At 49.1% G+C, this 10440-nt stretch overlaps 1 protein-coding gene across 1 annotated transcript in view; it reads left to right on the top strand.

Moving 5' to 3' along the window:
• Nucleotides 1-10440, top strand: part of ADPRM (ADP-ribose/CDP-alcohol diphosphatase, manganese dependent) — a 136370-nt gene that overhangs the window by 26500 nt on the left and 99430 nt on the right. The window lies entirely within an intron of this gene.

Raw genomic sequence — 10440 nt, 5'->3', positions numbered from 1 at the left:
TTATCAGAGGTATTTACATATTATACATATTTACAATTCTTTCCCACCACCAAAACCAACAAGATCTCCACACGTTTTGCTCATGAATTTATTATGAACTAAAGACACTTGAAATACTCACTGTTCTCCCCTCGCTTGTTTTATGGGCCTTTTTCTGTTTTGTAATTTACCCTTCTGATTAGTTCTTCGTGGGGCTCATTTACACATCCATAGGCCTCATCATTTTTGCTGTTCTAAAAAGTCTTAATCCCTTCAAATCATGAGCGTGTACTCCTGTGCTCCTCTCCTTTTTGCTAAATCTCCTAAAACTCTTTTAGGGCTTTTTCTTTCTTTCTTTCTCTGTCTCATTCCTTTCAAAGAATGCTTATTTCAGAAACATTATCTGTTAGCTGCCTGGTCCCCTTACTTGGTGTAGGGACTGCAAAGGGGGCTTGCTGTGCGCACTCCAGGAAGGTTCGAAGATTGGGTCTTTAAAGAGAAAATTACGGTCAAATGAGGTCACATGGGTGAACCCTTATCCAGTATGACCAGTATCCAGGAAGAGATATATACACAGACATATACCAAGGACATAGCGATAAGACAGCCGTCTGCAGACCAAGGAGAGTGGCCTCGGGAGAAAACAGGCCTGCTGACACCCTAATCTTGCCCTCCCAGCCTCCAGAATTATAGTCAGATAGTAGGTGTTTGTTGCTTCACCTCCCCAGTCTGTGGTACTTTGTTGTAGTGGTCTTGCAAAGAAATACAGGAAGTGATCACAGTACCCACTCTGCCAGCCAAACAGAGGTATGGGAGGAAAGAAAGAGTGGTGGGCAAATGCCTTATAAACTGTTGTGTGCTGTACAACCACCCAGAGTTTTCTATTCTCAGTGTTGGCCGGGACATTCGTGGCCATTGTGTGGACATCTGTTGTTTTTGCTGGTGCAGGGTTCATCCCCCTGCTTCTAGGGTCAGCATCCCAGTTATTGGGGAGGGACCCTGTCTCCCAACATCAGGGCACATGTACTAGGAGGGCTGACATGAGACAGGCAGGTGACCCTTGTCTGCTGGCTGGCACAGCCCATTCTCCTGACCATAGCAACTGGGTCTGAGGTGGTGTGTGATTCAGATCACCCAGATGCAGTCCTAGCAACTGTACTGGAGGGAGGATTGCCAGATAGTATACAGGATGTCTAGTTGCATTTGAATTCCAGATCAACAAGGAATAGTTTTTTATTGTAAGTGTGTCCCAAATATTTGCTAAATCCAGTAACCCTGGCTGGAACATTAAAGAGAAGTGTGTTGAGCTGGTACTGTGTAAGGTAGAGCTGCCGGGGGAAAGCTTTTCTGAGGTTGAGTCCAGGTGGGGGAAGCAGAGCTCAGAGATAAAGAAGGCAGGTACCTGGTAACATCACAGGAGGCTCTGGGTCCAGCCCGACTGGGAACTTCTTGCCACCCTTCAGCTTCGTGAGTCAACACAGTCCCTTCTTCCATATAAGCCTGTGTGGGTGGGTTTTTTTTTTACTGCTCAGGACACAGAATGATGACTTTAAAATCACAATTCGACAGTTACGCCAATGCTTGAAATGCTCTAAATCCCCCTGCTGTATGTTTGTCCAGCTTTTGCAAACACAGGGAAGAGAAGGCTTAGCCTGAGAAGTCATAAGAAATAAGTTTAAGTGACTCCAGTTTCCCAGAGAGCTCTGCTTGAGAAGTCACTCCATTTTTTTCCCTCCTCATCTGCAGTGTTACCTGCGGCAGGGAGGACGAGGTTTGGAAGGAAGCAGCGGCCTGTCAGTGCTGGCTTCCCTCTGCAGAAAGGCTGGCAGGAGGGGCCTTCAGGCTGCTGGACTGCCCCAGTCTGCCGGGTCAGTGACAGCGTCTGAGAGCAGTCGGGACACTGGGTTGTATGTGGGTCATCCTTGCTCCTGGACTGTCCCACAAACTGCTGGAGGAAAGGACTATAACTTACCTATTTTTATTCCCCTCCCACAGTACCTGGCATACCTGGATACCACTGGTATCCGACAGTGAGTGGGGATGCCTTGAGATGTAAGGATATTGCTGAAAGCTGGGTTTGATGGTGGTGGTTTGGGGTGGGTGGGGAGAGGGGAACATGCTAGTTAACAGGTATTGGGCCTGCTGGCTCAGGCAGTCACCTGAGCACTTTATTTAGGTTAACTAATTTCATGTCCACAACAGATCAATTACATAGACACTGTTATTACCCCCATTGAATAGATGAAGAAACTGAGGCATAGACTAGCCTTTGAATACACTGGTTGAGAAAGACCCCAGCTCTCTGAGCTTTGAGTCAGAACTGGACATCTCCAAGCCAGTGGGGAGGCTTCCTCTGGGTTTGTGGAAGCCGTGGGCGGGGTGGGCCCAAGGCGCTCCCACCCAGGAGAGAGAAGTAGCTGCTCCTGCCGCATAGCCTGGGGAGGAGACCTTGAGACACAGGCAGGAGGGGCCGTCCCTCAGGGCCTGCTGGGAGCCATCTTCCTTATTTCTTAGATATTTTCAAGATCAGAGAGATTTTCCACCCAGACCTTGACTTGCAGAGCCTGATGAAATGAGGCTATATGTGGAGGTAGGTAGGTAGGTCTTTGCAGCCCCTTCTCTCCAGTCCTGATTCTGATTTCACACCAGGCGGAGAACTGTGGGTGTCCACAAGGTGGCGAGCTTCTGCCGCCAACGGCCCTGCTGGGAGGAGGGAAGGGAGGGCAGAGAGGGCCGGCGGTGCTCCCCGGGGCTACCTGTACTACGTGGCTGTGATGTAGCCTTTCCAGGTGGATATGAGGTTGGTATCAGCCTGAGGTGAAGAAGGACAAACAGAACTTTGTACCAGGAAGTGCTGGTCCCCGCTGGGGTGTTGCTGACACGGAGCTGCGCTTTGCCCTGTGTCCTGGCAGAGCTTCAAACTGCCCTCCCAAGATTCCAGCAAAACCAAATCTGCTTAAGAGGAGCCATCGCTTCTAATATTGGAGCATTCCAAAACCAAATAATAAGGAGAATAGCTATCATTTATTGAGTATTTTCTGTGAGCCTGGCTGCTGTCCTTTCAGCTCCTTGACATCTTAGAGTCACAAATTCTATGTTTCTAAACCTAAATTCTTCCTCCCATCCCACAAGACCTGCCCCCCAGCTCCCCCTACGCCGCCCCCCACTCCGGGACCGAACCTTCTGTTTAGTCACTCATTGTGTTGGTTGCCTGGGGCTGCCTTAGCAAAGGATTGGTCACCAAACCAGTGGCTGCAAAGAGACATATGTGCTCTTTCAGAGTTCTGGAGACCAAGAGCTCAAATTCAAGGTGTCAGCGGGGAGCATGTCCTTTCTGTCTCTTCCAGCTTTGGGGACCTGGTGGCCACACTAGGGTAGTCGCCACCTTTCCAGTGTCTGGGTCTTCTCCCCTCTGTCTCTTATAAGTAAAGTTGTCCTTTAATGTGGGTCCACCCGGGTAACGAGGGATCATGTCATCTCAGTTGTATCTGCAGGACCCTCTTTCTAAGTAAGGTCACATTCACAGATTCCAGAGGTTGGGACACGGACATGCCTTTTCAGGGGGCCATCATTCAGCTCACCGCACGTTAGGAACCTAGGAGTTGCCCTTGACACCGAACTTAGGAATTGACACCTCCCTTCCCGTCCCTCCTCGTGATGTCCTCCACTGATTCCAGTAGCTTCTTCTGCCCGGTGTCCCTTCACTGTCACCGCCAATACCTAGTCCACGCTGTCAGCACTGCCACCCTAATCTTCTGACTGGAATCCACATGTCCACCTTGCTGTGGACTGAACTGTGCTCCCCTGCCCCAATTCGTGTATTGAAGCTCTAACCCCCACCGTGACTGCGTTGGGCAAAGGGCCTTTAAGGAGATGCTGCTGCCGCCACCGCTGCTATTTAATCACTCAGTCGTGTCTGACTCTCTGCGACCCCGTGGACTGTAGCCTGCCAGTCTCCTCTGTCCGTGGGATTCTCTAGGCAAGAATACTGGTGTGGGTTGCCAGACCTCCAGGGGATCTTCCTGACTCAGGATTGAACCTGCTTCTCCTGCATTGGCAGGTGGATTCTTTACCACTGAGCCACCTGAGAAGCCCTAATTAAAGTTAAAAGAGTTTATAAGGGTGGGGCCCAAGTCTGAGGGAACTGGGGCCCCTTTAAGAAGAGGAAGAGACACAAGTGATCTCTCTGTCCCTACATGCACTGTGAAAAGGCTGTGAGGACCCAGTGTAAGGCTGGCCATCTGTGAGCTGGAAGAGAGACCTGATGGCACCTCCATCTTGGGCTCCCATCTCCAGGGCCCTGAGAAGATGCGTTTCTGCCACTCCAGCCCCAGCCTGTGGTGTTTTGTCATGGCAGCCCAAGCAGCCCCAGTGACTCTGAGCTTCCGCCCAACCCCAGGCTCCATGAAAGATATGCATCTCAAACCTCTGCTTGCTGGCCTCTCGCCCTCTTGCCTCTCCCCAAATCAGTGCAGGTGTAGCTCTGAGCAGGAAGAATGAAACAGGACAGTCTTGTGTGATGCCGCCCTGGCTGCCCAAGGCTGTGCGGGTAAAGTCCTACATTTTGAACACTGTCCATAGAGCCCGGCCTGTCAGCCTCCACGTATGCCCCATCTCCCTCCGTCCCCACCACTTGCCCCGCGCAGGAGCGTCTTCTACACAGCATTCGTAGGCTCCTCCAATGGACGGCTCCCACCTGGAAGGCTCCCCGGGCCTGCCTCGCTCTGGCTCATACGACACTCTCAGCCTTGCTCTTGCTCAAACGACACTCTCAGCACCCTGAGCGCCTCTGTCAGGTGCCCTCAGCAGCTGTCACAGCTCCCCTTGCAGCACCGAGAACAATGGCAATTAAACAATTTATTGTGCAGTTAGTTGTTTGGTGTTCATGTTGCCCGCTGGACTGAAAGCCCATGAGGTCTAGGCCCGCTTTTGTTTCCCATTGTTTTCCCAGCACTTAGGGAAGTCAGAATAGCAGACACTTGTTAACTGCAGTTCATGAGTGAGCCCGGGACCGAATACATGGCTCTGATCCTAGTACGCATTTCACATCCTTTAGATTCTTCTGCTTCCAGTGTTCAGATGTGAGAAGCAGGGCACAGTGCATGTCTGTAACTGGCCCGAGGGCTCCTGGAGCTGAAGTCGGAATCCAGAGCTTTCTGATTTCACAGACAATTCACAGCCACAACTCAGCCCTGGTTTGTTTCAGACGATGAGCAGATGCTTAACAGAAAGGCAGAAGCATCCTAACCAGAAATTCATCAAAGGGTAATTTCCTTTATTAAGATAATCATTGCGATCAGCAGCAGGATGGATGAACCACTTGCAATACAGTCATTAGTGGAACAGGAGTAGCAGGAAAGGGAAATGGACTACCCATAACCCGCTATTGCATCCACCAACTGCAGTAACATTATGCTGAGCTAAACAAGGCAGACACAGAGTACACACTCTAGGATTCTATTTATGCAAAACCCTGGGAAAGGCAAAGTCATCTACAGTGAAAAACATCAGATCAGCAGTTGCCTCTGGGGTGGAGGTGGAAACCCACTGGGCAAGGGGGTGAGGGAACTTTCCAGGGTGATAAGGAAACCTATGCATCTCGACAGAGGTTTCAGTTACCCAGGTGTGAAGGTGTTTGTCCAAATTCAGCATATGTATGCATGACAGGCGTTGATTTCCCTGTTTTTGCAAAATTTATCTCAAAAAAAAAACCTCTTAAGCAAATATTGAACTCTAGTTAATGATATACCCACCAAAGTGTTCAGAGGTAAAGTGTACTAACATCTGCCTTTTACTTCAAAATGCCTCAAAAAATAAAATCAACTGGTAACAGACAGCAGGATAAATAGATGGGTAGATGGGATAAGGCAAAGTAGAAAAAAAATGTTACATGTAGACGCTAGGTGGCGGTATAGACGCTAGGTGGCGGTATATGGGCGGTCACTGCACAATACTTTCAACTTTGCTGTTTGAAAATTTTCATAACGAGCTGTTTAAAAAAAATAACATAATCTGAAAAAAAATGTATTTCAAAGGTAGCTAATGTTTGCTGTAATCCATAAGACAGTCCAAAGATGCAGGAAAAGAAAATCACTCATTGTCGTTTCGCATTAGTTTCAAGGGGGTGATAGGCACAGAGAAGGGGGACAGCGGCCACCCGCTCCCCTAGTCATCAAGTGGTCAGAGTTAGCCCTCAAAACTACCTCACCAAAAATTGTCCAGTTACAAACGATAACGTTTTTAAGATGTCATCTTGAAGCTAGGCCGAGAGAAAACCCAGTAAGTTTTAGGAGTCAAAACAATGAAAACGGAATGCCAGGCTCATGTTTTGAACCATGTCAAGCTGCCTTCTAAAAGGACCGCCTGCTGACACCAACCTCTTGGCAGTAATGTCAGGTCTGTCTTCTCGGGGGGCCACAGGAGTGAGGAGCCTGGATGGCTGGGATGTGATGACCTTGATAGGGGCACAGATACATCCACACTGCAAGCCTGTCCCTGTCTCTCACTGCTGACGTGGCCCCAGGGGCACCACTGAGCCTCTCCGGCCTGTCTGCTCAGTTCCAAGGTCAACCCCTGGTTTTCCGTTACTCATTTACCAGCAGCTTTTGACACGGCTGATCTGGTCCTCCATGGAATACTTGCTGCCCTCTGGCAGGGGTCACCTGTCTCTCCTGGGTCCCTCCCAGCCTCCCTGCCACTCTTTCTCAGCCTCCTTTGCCCCATCCTCACCTTCTCAATCACCGGGTGGACTCCCCTGGGATTAATTCCTCAGCCTTTCAGTCTCCCTGCGCCCAGCCTCAACCCTGATAACCCATCTGAAGTCAAATCCTGGATCCGCCCCCACCCCCTCACAGGCTCCGCCCTTGAGTCCTCAGTGCGTCCATGGCACCACCAGTTCTCCCAGGTATTCAAGCTAAAGTCCTTGCGGTCATCCTCCACTTATGCTTCTCTGTACTTAATTCAGCGACAAAACCTGTTACTTCTGCTTCTAAAATCCATCCATGGCAGCCCCTCCTCCCCGCCCTAAAATCTCTCACCTCAACGATTGCATTTACTGCCTCACTGTGCCTCTACTTCCACTCTTGTCCCAGACTCTCCTTTCCCTTCAGAAGCCAGAACCGTTCTTAAAAAACAAACAAACAAAAAAAAAAAACAAGATTCTCCCCATCTCACAGCTCTCCAATGGCACTGGAATAAAATCCCAAACCTGGACCTTCCCACATGGCCCATGACCTCCCTGGTCCCTCGTCCTACTGTCTCCCCTTTGCTCGCTCTGCACCGTCCCTGCTAACTTCCCAGCTCTTCCTCCAGCAAACTAAGCAGGCTGTCACCTTTCTCGACCCGATTTCCTCCACTCAGACCATCCTTCCCTCTCCTGTGGCTTGATCTCTCACTTCCTTTAGGGTTCTCTCAAATGGCACCCCATCCTAAAGACTGTACTACTCTGTCAGAAATGGCATTCCTCTTCACGTTCTATCCCTTTACTCTGCTTTGTGTTTCTTCTGAGCACTTCTCATTGCTCGATATTCTGTATTTATATACTCATTTTAAATGACCTGTCTCTTCCCACTGAGAACCCAGGCTTCATGTATTTTATCCCTCACTGTCGCCCCAACACCCAGAACAGCCTGGCACTCAGTAGTTGGCCAATGAAGACCTATAGGATGAATGAACAGCTGAAGAGTTGCCCAGCTCAGCGCTGGCCTGGAAAATGCACCCACAGAATGATTTTTCATTACCATAATGATGGTCCTTTATGGAGAAAAAGGACAAAATTTGTGGGGGAGGTCTCATTTGTGGTCCCAAAGTTGGGAGCTGAGTGGAAAAAATCCTTAGTCCCTTGGTCAGGTTCATTATGGGTGTGGATCAGACGTTGCTTTGGTGAACTGGAAGCCAGAATGTCACGTGACCCAGAAATGGCTGCTCCCACTTCCTGCTCAGTAGTCTGCCCTCCTGCCTAAAGCCCTTTCTTCATTTGATTGCCTGATTCTACCTGGGAAGCATTTCTTTGAAATGACCCTAACTTACCACCACTCAGAGTCCAGAGCTTTCCAGTGGCTGCAAGGCAGTGCTGTTGGACATATCAGCAGAGCCGGTTAAAAGACTGACCAGAAGTCTGCCAGGAGTGCTCTGAAATTAGTTCAGCTTGGACACTGCCCTTCTTATCTCTGCAAACACACAGGTACGGCCCATTGTACCACCTGCAGGAAGTGGGCTCTTTTGATCTCTGTGAGGAGACCCATGTTATGGCTCTTAAAAATCAAATTACATTCTAAGTGTGTTTTAAGGCCTCATAGTCTATGGAAATAAACAGGATTCACTTATCAGAAAGGAGATTTGAAGTTCCAGAATCATACTACAAATATTGAGCGCCTACTTGGTTGATAATATAGTAACTGTGTTTGATCAAGTTCAAATACCTGATAGCAGCAAAACAGAGAGAAGGAGATGGAGGAAAACACACCTGCATGCAGAGAAAGGGAGGGAGGAGGGATAGAGGCGAGAGAGAAGGAGAAAGAGACCTTTCACACTTGATGAGCACAGTCCTAAGGGTTCGTGACTGATGTGGGTGTCACTGTATTTTGCTTCTGCACCTTGTTGGTGAGCTGGGAACTCGGGGCAGAGTGAGCCATGCTCCTTCCTTCCTTGTATTTTCCTTTCTTAGATTCTAAACTATCTGGGCAGAAGATAATTTGCCCACCTTCCTCAATACTTGACTCATTCTCCCACCTGCCTGTGTGATCATGCATTTCTAGTGGGCACTTGTGTCTTCCTCTGTGAATCCATCTACCCTCTATCCTCATGCTTGGGACTTGGCTGGGGTTGACCCCACCCCCAGCTCTAGCAGCCCCTTGGCCACAGGGATGGGTTCAGAGAAAGGCCTGTGCCCCAATTTAGGCTAAAGAGAGAGTGACCCCTCCTTTCCACCCCACCACCATCCCTAGAACATATGCTGCCATTATCGAAGTGGCCTGCTCTCTTCTCCTGGACTTTGTGGTGTGAGGACATGATCTGGGGGATCTGGGCCACCAGGAGGAACCTAACGATGACACAAACACCACATGAGATGAGAGAGACAGAGACAAGACAGAGACGTTGAGCAGAGATTGATTAGGTCCTGGATGCCATGGTTTGAATTACTGATCAAGTCTCATTTGAAGCTAGAACTATTTCTGAACATCCCAGATTTTTTTAGCCAATACACTCCTTTTTTTTTTTTTTTTGCTTTGGCTAGCTTTAACTGAGTACTTAACTGGGTGACTTGTAGCCCTGAAGAATCCTGACTGACATGTCATCTCTAATTAACATTTAAGGGGTGACTGCCATGGTCTAAGGTCTGTGCCCAGCAGGCACAGTGAACCTAGTGAAGTTGGGAGCCGCCCACACTGTGGGGAAAACTCACTGGGAAAGACAGACAATGGCACAAGTGATGACAATGAAGTAAGTTCATCCTACTGTTAAAAAAGCAGGGTGGAGAGTACAATGGGCCCATTTTTTTTTTAAGGTATTTACAGATTTTTATGTGTGCCTGTATGTAGAATAAAATCTGGTAGCACGCTCTGATCTCTGGGCACCATGCAGTGTGATCTGTTTTCTTCTCTTATAGTTTGCTTTATTTTTGCAATGAACCTCCATTGTTCTAATAATCAAAAGGGGGAAATGTTAAAATCAAAATAAGCATGGTAAGTGTTATGCTGGGAGAAGGACAGGATGCTTTAAGAGTGCTCAGCAGCTGCACAGCTGTTCAGGGAACTGAGAAGGAGGTTCAGGGAGACCGTCCTGCCTCAGCCTGTAGGGGCTCACCCTTGGCCTGGTTCCCAATCGGGGGAGCCAGCTGCCGGCCCCTTCCCCAGGCTCACTGGAGCAGGTCCCTGGTCCGGCCATGAGGTGCATTTCCGCAGCTCATCCTTCTACATTGCCAGAGGAGGGGAGGGCGGGGTTACTGGAAACACAAGGCCCTTTCCTCTCAGAGCTCCAGAAGCTGAACATTAAGAAACCATTGCAAATAGAGTAATTGCTCAGAATGAACATTAGTATCCTATTAAAAAGAGGCAGCGGCTGTGACTGTAACCTCTAGTTCAGCAGCGTTTCCTGAGAAGCATGTTAATGTGATTTGAGCTAATTCCCTCCCTGCAGCCTGGGGGTCCAGTCCAGAGGGGTCCTGGCTCCTGCCCTCAGTCTCTGCAGGAGCATAAGAATCCTTCACCCCTCTGTGTGGCAGGGGTATTTGGGGGCTCAGGTGGAGGCAGGCATCAGTCAATCAGCAGACTGGCTGTTGACTTTCCCCTCTTGTGCTTGACTTCAGATTGGGGGCTGAGGAGGGAGAAGAGGAGGGGATGGGAACAAGGTAGGGGAGGGAATGACATTTATTAAATTTCACTAAGTGCGTTTGAGTCATTAGGCATTTGTCTAAGGTGAGTTCAGCTGTGCTAAGAAATGAACGAGTTGGAGAAGAGCACA

Source organism: Giraffa tippelskirchi, chromosome 3 (genome assembly GCF_054371585.1).
Source record: "Giraffa tippelskirchi isolate mGirTip1 chromosome 3, T2T-mGirTip1v1.2.pri, whole genome shotgun sequence".
Lineage (NCBI taxonomy): Eukaryota > Metazoa > Chordata > Mammalia > Artiodactyla > Giraffidae > Giraffa > Giraffa tippelskirchi.
Note: the sequence above shows the minus strand (reverse complement) of the source record. Positions and strands in the feature narration are given on the sequence as shown.